General features: G+C 41.0%; 1 long non-coding RNA gene across 1 annotated transcript; it reads right to left on the bottom strand.

The window, feature by feature from the left end:
• Window positions 1-11,006: 11,006 nt before the first annotated feature.
• LOC306978051 lies at window positions 11,007-18,717 on the bottom strand. Its single transcript, XR_013793877.1, has 3 exons — window positions 18,666-18,717; window positions 11,355-11,543; window positions 11,007-11,270 (listed from the first exon to the last, which is right to left on the bottom strand). It is a non-coding gene; the product is annotated as an uncharacterized lncRNA (long non-coding RNA).
• Window positions 18,718-19,252: the final 535 nt, after the last annotated feature.

Below are 19,252 nucleotides of genomic sequence, written 5' to 3'. Positions count from 1 at the left end.
TCAAAATGGCTGCCGTGAATGTCTTGAAATCGGCCTCTGTCTCTTTAACCCCTTAACTCCCGCCTGAACCGAGAGCATTTTCTCCAGTTCAGCTTTGCCCGAATCCTGTGGGCCAGTGTAACGCCTCATTTGAAAGCTAAGATCTACAAAACTCATCTAAATGGATCTTTTTCCTCACGTCATCAGATTTTTTTCCATCTTTTTTTGGGGGGAGTTTCAACTCATTTTGTAGCTTTTTGGTCATTTTTTTTTAATCCATTTTTTGTCTTTTTTTGTGTAATTTTTTGTCTTTTTTGTCACATTTTTTTGTCTTTTTTAATCATTTATTTGTCAATGTTTTGTCTTTTTTGTCACATTTTTGGCATTATTTTGTTACATTTTTTGTTTTTTTAATCAATTTTTTGTCACATTTTTTGTAATTTTTTGTCACATTTTTAGTCTTTTTTTGTCATTTTTTGTCACATTGTTTTTCACATTTTTTGTCTTTTTTAATCAATTTTTTGTCTTTTTTGTCACTTTTTTGTCAAAGTTTTCTCACTTTTTTCTCACATCTTCATCATTGTTTTCATCTCAGTTCTGTCGCTATTTTCACACCTTTTTTCCCAGAAGCTTTCGGATTGGGGTAAAGCCAAACTGGAGAGAATGTGCTCGGTTCAGGTGCGGGTTAAGGGGTTAAGAACCTCGGAGGCGTCTCCAGGAGGTGGGGGCGTTCCTAGGAGGACTCGGGCAAACCTATCCCTAAAATGGCCGCCATCAGAGTTTTTACAGATTACTCAGAAATACGTGAATGTGCCAAGGCAACACTTCAGCCATGTTTTTAATGAGGGAGTGACAGAATAACATGAACAACGAGGACGAGAGAAGCTGCTCTGAGGAACAAGACCACAGCGTGCACACCTGTGGACCCGCCCGTGTGTGTGTGTGTGTGTGTGTGTGTGTGTGTGTGTTCTTATACTTGACATTGTGAGGACCAGAAGGACTGTTTGAGGAGCAAGATGTGGTTTCAGGGTCAGAATTGGGTTTAGATTAGAGTTAGGGTTAAAGGTAATGCTTTATGTCTATGAGTGTCCTCACTAATATAGAAGTACAAGATTGTGTGTGTGTGTTTTTGACTGAACCAAAGGGACTTTTATGTGAACATGTTTTTTAAAGCTGCCTCTAAACCTGTTTGAAACTGGACAAACCCGTCTCGTTTAACTGTTCGAAATGTTTTTTTTTTTACAGAGAAATGTTTGTTCTTAAACTGTGAACGTCTGTGTTTTTGATCCAGAGTTTGAGCCGAGAATAAAGTGATTTGAGAAAAGAAGTTTGTCTTTAGAGACGAGTGAGACGGATCCAGGCTTAGATCTGGTTTTCCCTCAGGGGGTTTGACTCTGGGGCAGGTTCTGAGTCCGGGGTCAGTCCGAGTTCAGGCCTGGTTCAGTTTCCCGGTGAAACCCAAAGAGCCCGAACATTCCCGCGGTTCCAGAGGACTGAATCGAGGACTAATCAGCTCCAGACTCTTGGCCGGACGACAGCGAGTCCGGGCCAAGTCCTAAACCTCTTCATTTTACAGCGGCTTTGGACCTGAACCAGCTCCCGCTCCAGAAAGTCCTGAGGGAGATCCACGTCCTCAGCTCACACCGAGTCCGGCTCCGAGTCTGGCTCCGTTATGGAAACCTTTGTGCCCCGGCATGAGTGGCACTGTGTTTCATCTGATTTTAATCGTGCATTTTAATGTGTTTTAATCGAGGGCTTTAACCTCTTAACTCCCGCCTGAACCGAGAGGATCTTTTTACTCACGTCATCAGATTTTTTTTTTTTCCATCATTTTTTTGTTGGGTATTTAACTCGTTTTTATAACTTTTTTGTCATTTTTTTGTCACATTTTTGTCATTTTTTGTCAATTTTTTTTGTCAATTTTTTATCACATTTTTGTCACATTTTGTCACATTTTTGTCATTTTTTCATCCATCCATTTTCTTCCTCTTTATCCGGGGCCGGGTCGCGGGGGCAGCAGTCTCAGCAGAGATGCCCAGACTTCCCGGTCCACACACACCTCCTCCAGCTGTTCTGACCCCGAGGCCACACCAGGCCAGCTCGGAGACATTGTCCCACCAGCGTGTCCTGGGTCTAACACGAGGCTAAAGAGAAAGGGGTTCTCAAGATAAATATCTGCTCCAGTCCGAGACTTCAAAATGACACTCAGGAGAATAACTTCTTTCGAAGAGGTCTTTTATTCAAAAAACAACTTACAGCTCAATATGCATTCCAACGGACGTCTTTCCACGCAAGTCTGTATAATACAGCTTATGTTTCCATTTTATAACTTCGGATGTCCTGCCCCCTAAACCAGACGCCTCTTGGCCTTAAACACTGATAGTACGGGCAATTCGGGACACAGCAAGTTTGCTTAGTCATGGCAGGCGTTCGAGGACAAGGACCCTTTTACACAAACAACTCATTTGACCATGATAAGACATTAGGTGACCTCGGCGAAGGTTTATAACTTCGTACAAGATTAATTTTCTCCACAAGGCCTGTCATTTTTTCATCATTTTTTTTTTAAATCAATTTTGTCACATTTTTGTCATTTTTTTTGTCACATTTTTGTCATTTTTTTGTCACATTTTTGTCATATTTTTGTCATTTTTTTTGTCACATTTTCGTCATTTTTTTGTCACATTTTTGTCATTTTTTTGTCATTTTTTTGTCACATTTTTGTCATTTTTTTGTCATTTTTTTGTCACATTTTTATCATTTTTTTGTCACATTTTTGTAATTTTTTTGTCACATTTTTGTCACATTTTTGTCATTTTTTTGTCACATTTTTGTCATTTTTTTGTCACATTTTTGTAATTTTTTGTCACATTTTTGTCATATTTTTGTCATTTTTTTTGTCACATTTTTGTCATTTTTTTGTCACATTTTTGTCATTTTTTGTCATTTTTTTGTCATTTTTTTGTCACATTTTTGTCATTTTTTTGTCATTTTTTTGTCATTTTTTTGTCACATTTTTATCATTTTTTTGTCACATTTTTGTCATTTTTTTGTCACATTTTTGTCATTTTTTTGTCATTTTTTTGTCATTTTTTTGTCACATTTTTATCATTTTTTTGTCACATTTTTGTCATTTTTTTGTCACATTTTTGTCACATTTTTGTCATTTTTTTGTCACATTTTTGTCACATTTTTGTCATTTTTTTGTCATTTTTTTGTCACATTTTTGTCATTCTTTTGTCACATTTTTGTCATTTTTTTGTTATTTTTTTGTCACATTTTTGTCATTTTTTTTGTCATTTTTTTTCTTTTTTGTCACATTTTTGTCATTTTTTTGTCACATTTTTGTCATTTTTTTGTCATTTTTTTGTCATTTTTTTGTCACATTTTTGTCACATTTTTATCATTTTTTTGTCACATTTTTGTCATTTTTTTGTCACATTTTTGTCATTTTTTTGTCATTTTTTTGTCATTTTTTTGTCACATTTTTGTCACATTTTTGTCATTTTTTTGTCATTTTTTTGTCACATTTTTGTCACATTTTTGTCATTTTTTTGTCACATTTTTGTCATTTTTTTGTCATTTTTTTGTCATTTTTTTGTCACATTTTTGTCACATTTTTATCATTTTTTTGTCACATTTTTGTCATTTTTTTGTCACATTTTTGTCACATTTTTGTCATTTTTTTGTCATTTTTTTGTCACATTTTTGTCTCATTTTTGTCATTTTTTTGTCATTTTTTTGTCACATTTTTGTCACATTTTTGTCATTTTTTTGTCATTTTTTTGTCACATTTTTGTCATTTTTTTGTCATTTTTTTGTCACATTTTTGTCATTTTTTTGTCATTTTTTTTCTTTTTTGTCACATTTTTGTCATTTTTTTGTCACATTTTTGTCACATTTTTGTCACATTTTTGTCATTTTTTGTCACATTTTTGTCATTTTTTTGTCACATTTTCGTCACTTTTTTGTCACATTTCCATCATTGTTTTCATGGTAAAATGGTAAATGGTCTGAACTTATATAGCGCTTTTCCACCTACATTAGGCACTCAAAGCGCTTTACAGTTCATCTCAGTTTTGTTGCTTTTTTCCAGAAGCTTTTGGATTGGGGTAAAGCCAAACTGGAGAAAATGTGCTCGGTCCAGGTGGGAGTTAAGGGGTTTATTGACCTTTCACAGAAGTTACTGTTGCTACATCCGTCAAACCTTCTGATGCGATGCTGCTGGGACTCGTTTTAGTGACTTATTGGAGCAAAGTACCTGCATGATTTCCTCCAAATCGAGGCCAAAGGGATCGCAGTGCGCAGCAGAGGGAGATATTCAAGACATTAAAGTATCTAACGAAGGGTAAAGTACATCTAATGCAGACAGGTCTCCAGCCAAATCAGAGAAACCTCATGATCTCTTCCTTAAATGCAATGCATAGCTTTAGCTCGTAAACTCCACTATCCTTAAGTTTAGGGCTAAGGTAAGGTTAGCTTTAGTTCATAAACTCCACTATCCTTAAGTTTAGGGCTAAGGTAAGGTTAGCTTTAGCTCGTAAACTCCACTATCCTTAAGGTTAGGGCTAAGGTAAGGTTAGCTTTAGCTCATAAACTCCACTGTCCTTAAGGTTAGGGCTAAGGTAAGGTTAGCTTTAGCTCGTAAACTCCACTGTCCTTAAGGTTAGGGCTAAGGTAAGGTTAGCTTTAGTTCATTAACTCTACTATCCTTAAGGTTAGGGCTAAGGTAAGGTTAGCTTTAGTTCATTAACTCTACTATCCTTAAGGTTAGGGCTAAGGTAAGGTTAGCTTTAGTTCGTAAACTCCACTATCCTTAAGTTTACGGCTAAGGTAAGGTTAGCTCTAGCTCGTAAACTCCACTGTCCTTAAGGTTAGGGCTAAGGTAAGGTTAGCTTTAGCTCGTAAACTCCACTGTCCTTAAGGTTAGGGCTATGCTAAGGTAAGGTTAGCTTTAGTTCATTAACTCTACTATCCTTAAGGTTAGGGCTAAGGTAAGGTTAGCTTTAGTTCATAAACTCCACTATCCTTAAGTTTAGGGCTAAGGTAAGGTTAGCTTTAGCTCGTAAACTCCACTATCCTTAAGTTTAGGGCTAAGGTAAGGTTAGCTTTAGCTCGTAAACTCCACTATCCTTAAGTTTACGGCTAAGGTAAGGTTAGCTTTAGCTCGTAAACTCCACTATCCTTAAGGTTAGGGCTAAGGTAAGGTTAGCTTTAGTTCATTAACTCTACTATCCTTAAGGTTAGGGCTAAGGTAAGGTTAGCTTTAGTTCATTAACTCTACTATCCTTAAGGTTAGGGCTAAGGTAAGGTTAGCTTTAGTTCATTAACTCTACTATCCTTAAGGTTAGGGCTAAGGTAAGGTTAGCTTTAGTTCGTAAACTCCACTATCCTTAAGTTTACGGCTAAGGTAAGGTTAGCTCTAGCTCGTAAACTCCACTGTCCTTAAGGTTAGGGCTAAGGTAAGGTTAGCTTTAGCTCGTAAACTCCACTGTCCTTAAGGTTAGGGCTATGCTAAGGTAAGGTTAGCTTTAGTTCATTAACTCTACTATCCTTAAGGTTAGGGCTAAGGTAAGGTTAGCTTTAGTTCATAAACTCCACTATCCTTAAGTTTAGGGCTAAGGTAAGGTTAGCTTTAGTTCATAAACTCCACTATCCTTAAGTTTAGGGCTAAGGTAAGGTTAGCTTTAGTTCATAAACTCCACTATCCTTAAGGTTAGGGCTAAGGTAAGGTTAGCTTTAGCTCGTAAACTCCACTATCCTTAAGTTTAGGGCTAAGGTAAGGTTAGCTTTAGCTCGTAAACTCCACTATCCTTAAGTTTACGGCTAAGGTAAGGTTAGCTTTAGCTCGTAAACTCCACTATCCTTAAGGTTAGGGCTAAGGTAAGGTTAGCTTTAGTTCATTAACTCTACTATCCTTAAGGTTAGGGCTAAGGTAAGGTTAGCTTTAGCTCGTAAACTCCACTATCCTTAAGGTTAGGGCTATGCTAAGGTAAGGTTAGCTTTAGTTCATTAACTCTACTATCCTTAAGGTTAGGGCTAAGGTAAGGTTAGCTTTAGTTCATTAACTCTACTATCCTTAAGGTTAGGGCTAAGGTAAGGTTAGCTTTAGTTCATAAACTCCACTATCCTTAAGGTTAGGGCTAAGGTAAGGTTAGCTTTAGCTCGTAAACTCCACTATCCTTAAGGTTAGGGCTAAGGTAAGGTTAGCTTTAGCTCGTAAACTCCACTATCCTTAAGTTTACGGCTAAGGTAAGGTTAGCTTTAGCTCGTAAACTCCACTATCCTTAAGGTTAGGGCTAAGGTAAGGTTAGCTTTAGTTCATAAACTCCACTATCCTTAAGTTTAGGGCTAAGGTAAGGTTAGCTTTAGTTCGTAAACTCCACTATCCTTAAGTTTACGGCTAAGGTAAGGTTAGCTTTAGCTCGTAAACTCCACTGTCCTTAAGGTTAGGGCTAAGGTAAGGTTAGCTTTAGCTCGTAAACTCCACTGTCCTTAAGGTTAGGGCTATGCTAAGGTAAGGTTAGCTTTAGTTCATTAACTCTACTATCCTTAAGGTTAGGGCTAAGGTAAGGTTAGCTTTAGTTCGTAAACTCCACTATCCTTAAGTTTACGGCTAAGGTAAGGTTAGCTTTAGCTCGTAAACTCCACTATCCTTAAGTTTAGGGCTAAGGTAAGGTTAGCTTTAGCTCGTAAACTCCACTATCCTTAAGGTTAGGGCTAAGGTAAGGTTAGCTTTAGCTCGTAAACTCCACTATCCTTAAGTTTACGGCTAAGGTAAGGTTAGCTTTAGCTCGTAAACTCCACTATCCTTAAGGTTAGGGCTATGCTAAGGTAAGGTTAGCTTTAGTTCATTAACTCTACTATCCTTAAGGTTAGGGCTAAGGTAAGGTTAGCTTTAGTTCATTAACTCTACTATCCTTAAGGTTAGGGCTAAGGTAAGGTTAGCTTTAGTTCATAAACTCCACTATCCTTAAGGTTAGGGCTAAGGTAAGGTTAGCTTTAGCTCGTAAACTCCACTATCCTTAAGGTTAGGGCTAAGGTAAGGTTAGCTTTAGCTCGTAAACTCCACTATCCTTAAGTTTACGGCTAAGGTAAGGTTAGCTTTAGCTCGTAAACTCCACTATCCTTAAGGTTAGGGCTAAGGTAAGGTTAGCTTTAGCTCGTAAACTCCACTATCCTTAAGTTTACGGCTAAGGTAAGGTTAGCTTTAGCTCGTAAACTCCACTATCCTTAAGTTTAGGGCTAAGGTAAGGTTAGCTTTAGCTCGTAAACTCCACTATCCTTAAGTTTAGGGCTAAGGTAAGGTTAGCTTTAGCTCGTAAACTCCACTATCCTTAAGTTTAGGGCTAAGGTAAGGTTAGCTTTAGCTCGTAAACTCCACTATCCTTAAGGTTAGGGCTAAGGTAAGGTTAGCTTTAGCTCGTAAACTCCACTATCCTTAAGTTTAGGGCTAAGGTAAGGTTAGCTTTAGTTCATAAACTCCACTATCCTTAAGTTTAGGGCTAAGGTAAGGTTAGCTTTAGCTCGTAAACTCCACTATCCTTAAGTTTAGGGCTAAGGTAAGGTTAGCTTTAGCTCGTAAACTCCACTATCCTTAAGGTTAGGGCTAAGGTAAGGTTAGCTTTAGCTCGTAAACTCCACTATCCTTAAGTTTAGGGCTAAGGTAAGGTTAGCTTTAGTTCACAAACTCTACTATCCTTAAGGTTAGGGCTAAGGTAAGGTTAGCTTTAGTTCACAAACTCTACTATCCTTAAGTTTAGGGCTAAGGTAAGGTTAGCTTTAGTTCACAAACTCTACTATCCTTAAGTTTAGGGCTAAGGTAAGGTTAGCTTTAGTTCGTAAACTCCACTGTCCTTAAAGGAACAGGCCACCGTTTTTACATACTGAGATATGTTCTTACCTGAGCTTTGACGAGTTCTTTAGGACCTGTCTGATCTTCCCCCGTGCCTTCAGTCACGTAAACACAGCGCAGACGGCGTTAGCATTTAGCCTCTCCCTCTCTCCTCTATAGCTCCAAAACAGGTCAAGATAGAAGCTACCAAGCTCTTCCACGTTTACCCTATTTAAATATGGTTACGTGAAGTGTTCCACTACAAAGTATAATTACACAAAATTAAACAACGTGGATTTTCTAAGCGGATAAAAGGGGGAACTATATTGTAAGGCAAGGCAAGTTTATTTGTAGAGCACAATTCATACACAAGGCAATTCAAAGTGCTTCACAGTTGCATAAATACAAGAAAACAGATAAAATCAATAAAAACATCAACATAAAATTAATCAATTACAGTAAAAGGCAAAATACTTTCAGTCATATGCATCGGTAAAAAGAACTGTTTTCAGCCTGGATTTGAACATTGTCAGAGTTGAGGCCTGTCTCACATCCTCATGAAGACTGTTCCAGATTTTAGCTTTAGCCTCACCGTGTTTAGTCCTGACTCTGGAGCCACCAGGAGGCCCCTCCCTGAAGTTCTCAGAGATGGTTCATACGGCTGTAACATGTCAGAGATGGACTTTGGTGCTAAACCATGAAAAGACTTGTACACAAGCAGAGCTGTTTTAAAGTCTATTCTCTGAGTGACAGGAAGCCAGTGCAGAGACCGGAGCACTGGACTAATATGGTCGTGTTTCCTGGTTCTTGTCAGGACTGGAGCAGCAGCGTTCTGGATGTTCTGCAGCTCTGACAGCTCGTTTAGAGAGGCCAGTGAGCAGCCGGTACAGTCGTCTAACCTGCTGGAGACAAACGCATGGATAAGTCTCTGTAAGTCTGGTTTTGACACTATTCCTCTGGTCTTAATGTTTTTCAGATGGTAAAAAGCTGCTGATGTTATTGCCTTGATGTGGCTGTTTAAGTTCAGGTCTGAGTCCATGATTACTCCTAGATTTTTAACGTGATTTTTTGGTTTTAGAGAGTTTGACTATTTGAGACTATTGTTAACCATTTTAACCTTGACAGGAGCAATAGTATCCAAAACATTTAAGACCCTTGATGTGTAAGAGTCCAACAGATTATCAACATTAGAACATGGGGCATTTTCAAATCTGATCATCTCCATGAACTGTGTCCCTGTTGTATCATTTATGTGTCTTCTTTGAATAACTCCAGGCCCAACCACTGGTTTAGGTGCAACACACAGGTCAAAGAAGACACAAAAATGATCAGATAAAGCAACATCAACAACATTCACATTTGATATATTAACACCTTTTGTAATAACTAGATCTAGAGTGTGGCCTTTGTTGTGAGTCGCCTCACTCACATGCTGAGTTAAACCAAACATTTCAAGGACAGCACTGAGTTCTTTTGCATGCCTGTCGTTGGTCACATCCACATGCACATTAAAATCACCTGAAATCACTAAACAATCAAAATCAATGCATATAAATGACAGTAATTGAGTAAAATCTTCAATAAAACAGTTCTGTGGTGGTTTGTAAATAGTCATATAAAGTATGGAAGATTGTTTTATCTCCATTTTGAATGACACATACTCAAACGATGGAAAAACCCCAAATGACAATTTTTGCAGGAGTAAATTGTCCCTGAATATGGCACAAACACCCCCACCCCTCTGGTTTTGGCGAGTTTATTGAAGTGAGATGGACTACACTCAATCAAAACTGCATTACCAGTGTTTTTGTCTAGCCATGTTTCAGTTAAAAACATAAAATCTAGATTATAAGAGGAGATAAAACTAGACTTGTTTTTTTAGCGATCTGACATTGAGTACAGCATGTTTGAGATGTATCTGTTTGAGTGGGTGGAATCTTTTTGCAGGGGATATAATTAGACTTCTTTGATTGGACGGTCTGAATGTCGCTCTCTTATCTAATCTATGTTGTTTGACGGTACTAATTGTCTTGTAAGAACACACTCCCTCTATGGACCTCTGGTTGGTTTTGAGTTTGCTATGTATGGTAGCAACGCAGAGGCCCCTAATGTCCTAGACAGCAGCAGTGAAGCTGCTGGAGATAACAGCTGTGGGCGCCGGTGGTGGGGGCCGAGCTGGGGAGACCTTGGTTTGTGAAAAAGGCGGAGGTGGGAGAGGAGCATGATGCTTCTTTGGGGATGAAGGTCTTGGTCTTGATGCAACTGGAGTGAGGGGAGTCATTTTAATCCCATGTTTGATCAACTTTTCAAGATGGTTGGAAAATCCCATCAGTGACTCTGGGGATGGGAACGATTCAGAAAAGTCTCTGGAGGGTTTAGATGGAGTAGTCGGGCTCAAGGCCTGTGGTGGAGTAATAATACCAGGAGCAGTTCGAAATCCGCGCAGTAATCTTCACTTTACTGTGCGGATGCCAAATTACTCCTGGTATTACTATACCAATTTCTGGCTCTAACCATATACATGTCTGTGTCCATAGAATCATTTAAAATAACTTATATTTGAGCAGCATCAGCTTCGTGATTGTTTAAGCTACGCGGCGGCGGAGTGATCTGCTAGAAAATAGTCCCTCAAAATGCGATCGTTCATGTGATGCAGGTCAGTTATTTTCCAAACAGACATTTATATGGTCAGTCTGGTGTTATAAGTGATTTGCCTCAGGGTCAAACTGTTTTTAATGCAGGCTAGCTGATACCATAGACATGCACTAGCCTAGCGCCACGAAACTCTTCAAATCACTCTGGATAACGAGGAAATGAGGCCCTATGTCAAACATCCTGACGTATCCCTTTAATGTCAGATATAGGCTTATTTCTATAGGAAAAGCTTCTGTGAGGTTTTTTTTTTTTACATTATTTACTTTTTTTCGTCTAGGTTTCGTCACTATTTCGTTGCTTTGTTTCAAGCTTTTAGAGGTTAAGGAGAAGACGAGCTAAAAATCTCCACTTCGACCACTGTGAGTCAAATCAATACTTTGACCTCGATTTGTCAGAAAAACATCAGTTCAGCCCGAACATAAACTTTTAATCTGTGAATCAACAACATGACAGAGCTTTTACGGTAAACGAGTCCAGTGTTTGAAATGATGCAATCGGTCAATAAACCTTTGCCTCCTTTGGGTTCATCCTGGGCGGATTTTCGTATAAATCAAACCCCAGCAGAGTTCAGTCCCAAAGCCGGTCTAACCAGGTCTGAAGGATGAAGACTGCTCTGCTGCTGCTGCTGGGGGGGTTCCTGTGTGGGCTCCACGGGGCTGAGGGCCAGGACCCAGACCTGCTCTCCATGATCACCCAACTCCAGACCAGAGTCCAAACCCTGGAGACGAAAGACCAGTTCAACCAGACCGAAGCTCAGTCCCTGCAGAACGAAGTCCAGTCCCTCAAGACCCAAGACCAGGCCCTCAAGAACCAGATCCAAACCCTGGAGACGAAAGACCAAACCCACCAGACCGAAGTCCAGGCCCTCAAGACCCAAATCCAAGACCTGGAGACGAAAGACCAGACCCACCAGACCGAAGTCCAGGCCCTCAAGAACCAAATCCAAGACCTGGAGACGAAAGACCAGACCCACCAGACCGAAGTCCAGGCCCTCAAGAACCAGACCCAAGACCTGGAGACGAAAGACCAGACCCACCAGAGCGAAGTCCAGGCCCTCAAGAACCAAATCCAATCCCTGGAGATCAGCCAGGCTCAGCTGCAGAGTGAGTATCATCAGAAGAACATGAAGTAAATATGAGACAAATGTATCGTATCTGTCATTTTATATTTTGACCTCGTTATAACTGAAATGAATGTTTGGTGCAAAGCTGGGCCTTTCAGCGTCGTGTTGGGGCTGGTTTATGGTCACATGATGGGAGGGCATCTGACATAAAGCCTGTGTTTGTTCTTCAGCTGGTTCTCCCGTGGCGTTCTACGTTCATTTGACCGTGGATGGCTTCACGTTAACACTCAACGAGCCGATCAAATACGATCAGGTTGTGACCAACGTGGGCGGGGCTTACAGCACTGACACAGGTGAGAATATCAGGTTGACCTCTGAACCCTCGCCTTTGTCCAAATCTAAAAGCTCCATGACTGGAAAGTTCACAGCCTATAGGCCAGACTAACGTCTCATTTGAAAACTAAGAACTACAAAAATTGATCTTTTTCCTTCCGTTGTCGTCACTTTTTGATCTTTTTTATTGATTTTTTTTGTCACATTTTTGCCACTTGGGGCGTTTTCATCCTCGTTTTTTCCAGAGGCTTTTAGATTTGGGTAAAGCCAAACCGGGGGTTTAGTCAAAATGTTAAACAGAATTAGGCTGGAGCGACAAAGTGATGGAAACTTACAAAATCGAGTTTATTTCCAATGTCAAGAAATACAGAATAATAGATAATATTATGAATATTTAAGGAAAAATGTGAAAAAAATATTTTAAAATGGGGAGAAAATATTTTAAAAATCAGAAAAATTCGGAGAAAAAAAAGTGTAAAAGTTGCAAAGAAAAAATTGTTAAAAAACAAAAAATTCAAAATGGAAAATTGGGAAAACATTTTTGTTTCTTTCTACATTTTGTCGTCTGTTCAGGACAATTCTCTTTTTGACAACAAACCGATGTAACTGTCGATGTTTGCTGCACATTTTTCTGACGTTTGTTAACCTCTGGCGTCATGGTCGTTATGGAGAACGTCCTGAAGATCCTGAGATGTTCCTGTGTGTTCCAGGAAACTTCACGGCGCCGCTCAAAGGCCTGTACGTCTTCTCCATTTTCGTGTTCACCACTGGCAACACCGAATTAATCGATCTGAGGCTGATGGTTAACAACAGGTATCTGGCCTATGTTTATGGGATGACCAACAACCCCGACATACGGGAAACCTCCACTGCCGTCGCCGTGGACACTCTGGAGGCGGGAGACACCGTGTACGTGATGCCGGCGGAGCAGAAAAGTTCCTCTGGTCACAAGGAATTCCAGACCATCTTCTGCGGCTTCCTGCTCTCCCCCATGTGACCTAACGCTCTCCCCCATGTGACCTAACGCTCTCTCCCATGTGACCTAACGCTCTCCCCCATGTGACCTAACGCTCTCCCCCATGTGACCTAACGCTCTCCAGTGTGACCTAACGCTCTCCCCCATGTGACCTAACGCTCTCTCTCATGTGACCTAACGCTCTCCCCCATGTGACCTAACGCTCTCCCCCATGTGACCTAACGCTCTCCCCCATGTGACCTAGCTCTCTCCCATGTGACCTAACGCTCTCCCCCATGTGACCTAACGCTCTCCCCCATTTGACCTAACGCTCTCCCCCATGTGACCTAGCTCTCTCCCATGTGACCTAACGCTCTCCCCCATGTGACCTAGCTCTCTCCCATGTGACCTAACGCTCTCCCCCATGTGACCTAACGCTCTCCCCCATGTGACCTAGCTCTCTCCCATTTGACCTAACGCTCTCCCCCATGTGACCTAACGCTCTCCCCCATTTGACCTAACGCTCTCCCCCATGTGACCTAGCTCTCTCCCATGTGACCTAACGCTCTCCCCCATGTGACCTAACGCTCTCCCCCATGTGACCTAACGCTCTCCCCCATGTGACCTAACGCTCTCCCCCATGTGACCTAACGCTCTCCCCCATGTGACCTAACGCTCTCTCCCATGTGACCTAACGCTCTCCCCCATGTGACCTAACGCTCTCTCCCATGTGACCTAACGCTCTCTCCCATGTGACCTAACGCTCTCCCCCATGTGACCTAACGCTCTCTCCCATGTGACCTAACGCTCTCTCCCATGTGACCTAACGCTCTCCCACATGTGACCTAACGCTCTCCCCCATGTGACCTAACGCTCTCTCCCATGTGACCTAACGCTCTCTCCCATGTGACCTAACGCTCTCTCCCATGTGACCTAACGCTCTCTCCCATGTGACCAAACGCTCTCCAAAAATCAAACAAAATTCCAGCAAAAAAGTAATAAAAAAGTGACAAAAACACATAAGGGAAACAAAGGGACGACAATGGCACAGAGGAGAGGATGGATTTGGTTTTGGCGGGTGGTAAGAGGTTAAAAAAGGAACTGTCAGTTATTGAAACCCATCATGTAAAGGTTCATAAAGTGTTGATGTGACGGACGAAGGAAATAAATAAACAAATGTGAACATCTTTGTTCTGGTCTGTTGTTATTTCAAATCCAGTCTGGACATCTCTCCTCAAACACTGTCATTCGGTTTCAGTCGTGCCTCACAGACGTTTCCAGTGCGTAAGAATAAACGATAAACTCACTGTACCACAGGCGTACCTCAAGGCCCTGTTCTGGGGCCGCAGCTCTTCAGTTCGTACATCAGTGACCCGCCTTCCATCTGTGGTGACGTGGAGGTCTTGATGTTCGCTGACCACACGCTTTTATAGACTCACGGCTCCGATGCTAAACCGTCTGTGGAGAAGAACAAAGCCATCGAGCTGAACACGGAGAAAACGCTCAAACAAAACACCTCCGTGGATAGTTTTGTGATCATAGATGTTGAGGACGTTAAATACTTCGGTGTGATCCATGTTAAAAAGGTTCTGGATCAGGAGCTCTTTGCGTGTTGTGTCGTCTCAGGCCAAACAAACCTTGGTGTCACAGCCGGTCGGCTCTAACTGAGTCTGTGTTTGTCAAACCTGGCAACCACAGAGAGCGAGCCAATAGTTCTGGTGGATGGGCAAGCACTCCAAGTGGTGCAAGAATACAAGTATTTAGGCATCACCGTGGATTCCCAATTATCATTTAAAAAGCATGTTAAGAAATTGAGGAACAAAACTAGAAATAACTTAACGACTGATGCTTCAAAATTGTACCTAAATGCCACATTTCTCTCGCATATTAATGACTGTTTGACGAGCTGGTCTCAGGCCAACGAGACCACACTGTGCCTGTAGAAAGACTTTATAAGCAGGCAGTAAAAACACTAGATAAAAAGAACAATTCTTATCTTTACTGTAAAGTCTTTACCAAACGTAATTTTTTAAAGTGGGAAAATTTGTTAATCTCTTAACTCCCGCCTCAACCGAGAGATCTTTTTCCTCACGTCATCAGATTTTTTTTCCATCATTTTTTGTTGGGAATTCAACTAATTTTTGTCACTTTTTTAACCTTTTTATTGTCACTTTTTTGTAATTTTTTCGTCACATTTTTGTCATTTTTTCGTCACATTTTTGTCAAATTTTTGTCATTTTTTCATCACATTTTTGTCATTTTTGTCACATTTTTGTCATTTTTTGTCACATTTTTGTTCTTCCCAGTAAGTGCAGAGTCCAAAAGAAAAAAAAGAAGAAAAAAAGAGAGAGACATGAGAGACAGCACTCTACCAATGATGCCACACAGGCTGAGTGAACAATATAGCGGATTTTGCATTAATCTTATGAAAGAGCGCAGTTGTGTATTTGCAAAAATGGGTTTACAGTTTGGGCAATAATATACTGAATCATTTTGTAATTAGAGTAAATTCCCCTGGTTGCCCAAAGATTTGTTGAGAGGTGCTCCCTCGATATGTGAAGCAATATTTTCGTGAGACCGTATAGTACGAGGAACACACAGAGAGGCGGACAGGAAACAGCCGGACTGAACTTCCTGTGATTGTACAGTCCAAAAACGTCCAAATTAAAACTTCTGTCGCTGACAGAGGGTTAGTATAAGTCTGTGAGAGTCTAAACCTGTGGCTTTTGTGAATAAAGGGGGAAATTTGGAAAATTGACGAATCTCAGGAGAAACTGAGTCCAACATGCTGCAAGGCAAAGAACTCTGGCTATTTTCACGGAGGATGGGCGGGCCACTTACAAGCCACTTACAAGCCACTTACAAGCCACTTACAAGCCACTTACAAGCCACTTACAAGCCACCTAGAAGCCACTTAAAAGTCATTTTTGGCGACAGCGGCTGCGTGTGCACACCATTAGGTCCAGGTGGGGAATGTGCACGTGCACCGGATTGGGTTCGTTCCAATCTGACAAAGTCTGTGAAAGATATGAGGCTTTGAAATTTGCTGAAAATGGCCTCTCAGTTGCGGCCTTGTCATGACCACGGCCAATAATAAAAAAAAAAAATAGAAATGATGATTTTGAAAGCCACATGGGTTTGGGACATGTTGGCCAAGATGGCCGACTTCCTGTAGCATTTAGGGCGGGGTCAAAATATCATTTTTTGACATGTCCTGACGTGGTCTATGTCCCTGGCCAATGTCACTTTTGTACGATGATTTTTTTAGCGACCGCTCCTCCATTGAGTCAATGTAAACTGCCTGTTTGAGGGGGCGCCACAGAGCCATCTTTTATTATTTTCTCTCGCGGACCCCCCCAAAATTAGAGCTCGCGGAGCACTACTGTCTGACCCCTGTCACTTGTGCATCGGTTCACGTTTGCTACGTGAATTCTTGCGTTTTCGTCCTGCGTGTCCGCTGCTCGGGCCTAATAAATGACAGAAGTTGGTAACATCACGTGCACTTTTTTAATGCCAAGTCTAAGTAGTGTTACTGCTATAACTCTGAAAACATAAACGTTATTCTATAATGACCTTGTGTGGAGCGAGGTGGCGGTCAGCCATGTCGTGGTCAGAGTGGCGCCCGTGCTCTGTGATGTTTAACACCTGTGCACGGCGAGTCCTAAACTCTGCTCGTCAATAAGGCGACAAACAGCAGCAGAAGTTTAAACGGACCTTTATTGATTCCACAGTGGAGAAACATACAGTGACTCAGAACCTCCACGTGGTGACATCATCAGGTGGAACAGCGCGTTGTGGTCCATCAGAGGCCGCTGGTTAGGCCTGGGCTGAAGCAGAGCCTCCACGTGGTGACATCATCAGGTGGAACAGGGCATTTTGCATGAGTTTAGAGAACTGTATCATGAGCATATAACTGCATCTTTACTGCGTTACAAACCATGGGTAAATTATTGACTGAATAATAGTGGCCCCAATACTGAGCCTTGGGGGACTCCAGCAGAGCAAGTGAGGTCGGATGAGCAGGACTGTTCTGTTTGTACTGAGTGCTTTCTCTCAGTGAGATGTGACTTAATTACCACCCGCCTGAACCAAATGCCTTCTGTCCTCTTTGGCCATTATATAGGCCTGTGTAACACCTCATTTGAAAGCTAAGACCCACAAAACTGATCTTTTTCCTCACGTTGTTGCTGTGTTGTGTCACCTTTTTTATGTTTTTTTTTTTTGGTTGTCACACTTTGCTTAAATTTTTGTCACTTTTTTGTTGATTTTTTGTCACATTTTAGTTGAATTTTTTTCACTTTTTTGTTGAATTTTTGTCACTTTTTTGTTGAATTTTTGTCACTTTTTTGTTGATTTTTTGTCACATTTTTGTTTAATTTTTGTCACTTTTTTGTTGCTCCAAAACAGGTCAAGATAGAAGCTACCAAGCTCTTCCACGTTTTCCCTATTTAAATATGGTTACGTGAAGTGTTCCACTACAAAGTATAATTACACTAAATTAAACCATGTGGATTTTCTAAGCGGATAAAAGGGGGGACTATATTGTAAGGCGTAATAATACCAGGAGTAGTTCGAAATCTGCGCAGTAATCTTCACTTTACTGCGCAGTAATCTTCACTTTACTGCGCAGTAATCTTCCCTTTACTGTGCGGATGCCAAATTACTCCTGGTATAACAATATCATGTTCATGAACTTTCAGGCTGTTTTTCTATCATTTTTGTGAGGAGGCTCACATACAAACGCTTCTTGAACCTTCCTTGTTATAATCTCTTATCCGATCATTAACGTCACGGCCGGTCAGCCCTAACTCCACTCCAAATCTCCACTTCGACCACTGTGAGTAAAATCAATACTTTGACCTGCAGAGTCTCGATTTGTCAGAAAAACATCAGTTTAGCCCGAATGTGGTGGATGCCTCTACCGCCACCATTTTGTGTTAGTATTGTTTGTTTATAATTTACCTTAGTTACAAAGGACAACACATTATGTTAATTTGATTCATTTCTTTATTTTGAGGCTTCAGTTAATTTGGTTTGAATTGTTTACTTACACTTGTCTTTGTTTTTAGGTGCTGCAGACAAAGACTGGCTGGAGGGGTTGGAGGCCATTTTGAAACCTTGGAGTGTACCATAACAGTGAACGGAGGGGGAACACTAAGGGTCACACGTTTTATTCAGTTATTCTGTTGGTTGAACTTACTTTATCTGCACGTATCATTTTGAGCTAAGTTATAGTTATGTTTGCTTTACTTGGTTGTTATGATAAGTTTTGCTAAGTTTAGTACGTTTGTGTTTTCTTTGTGTTATACCTCCCTCTTATGTTGGTTTTATGGTTTACTCCACCCCTATTTACGCACTGTGGTCCTTTGTTACAGTCAGTTGGTTTTGAGTTCAGTTACTGTTAAGTTGGGCCCAAATTTTTGTAAGTTTGTCTGTTGCTTATTTTTGTAAGCCTTTATTAATATTTTGAGCATTAAATTTAGTAACTTTCCTTTTTTTAAACACCTTTGTCCCTGCCTTTTACTGGGTCCACGACACCGAACATAAACTTAAAATCTGTGGATCAACAACATGACGGAGCTTTTACAGTAAATGAGTCCAGTGTTTGTAATGAAGCAATCGGTCAATAAACCTTTGCCTCCTTTGGGTTCATCCTGGGCGGATTTTCGTATAAAACAAATCCCAGCAGAGTTCAGTCCCAAAGCCGGTCTAACCAGGTCTGAAGGATGAAGACTGCTCTGCTGCTGCTGCTGGGGGGGTTCCTGTGTGGGCTCCACGGGGCTGAGGGCCAGGACACCCCAGACCTGCTCTCCATGGTCACCAAACTCCAGACCAGAGTCCAAGACCTGGAGAACCAAGACCAGGCCCTCAAGAACCAAATCCAAGCCCTGGAGATCAGCCAGGCTCAGCTGCAGAGTGAGTATCATCAGAAGAACATGAAGTAAATATGAGACAAATGTATCGTATCTGTCATTTTATATTTTCATATAAAAATAAGTTTTCAGCTGCGAAATAAAACTTTTGGACAGAGTCAGGTTTAATTTTGTGACCTCGTTATAACTGAAATGAATGTTTGGTTCAAAGCTGGGCCTTTAAGCGTCGTGTTGGGGCTGGTTTATGGTCACATGATGGGAGGGCATCTGACATAAAGCCTGTGTTTGTTCTTCAGCTGGTTCTCCCGTGGCGTTCTACGTTCATTTCACCGTGACTGACTTCACGTTAAGACTCAACGAGCCGATCAAATACGATCAGGTTGTGACCAACGTGGGCGGGGCTTACAGCGCTGACACAGGTGAGAATATCAGGTTGACCTTTGAACCCTCGCCTTTGTCCAAATCTAAAAGCTCCATGACTGGAAAGTTCACAGCCTATAGGCCAGACTAACGCCTCATTTGGAAACTAAGAACTGCAAAAATTGATCTTTTTCCTTCCG

This window comes from Gobius niger (genome assembly GCF_951799975.1).
Source record: "Gobius niger genome assembly, chromosome: 18".
In the NCBI taxonomy this organism is placed as follows: Eukaryota; Metazoa; Chordata; class Actinopteri; order Gobiiformes; family Gobiidae; genus Gobius; species Gobius niger.
The sequence above is the reverse complement of the archived record's forward strand: the minus strand, read 5'-3'. Positions and strand labels throughout refer to the sequence as shown.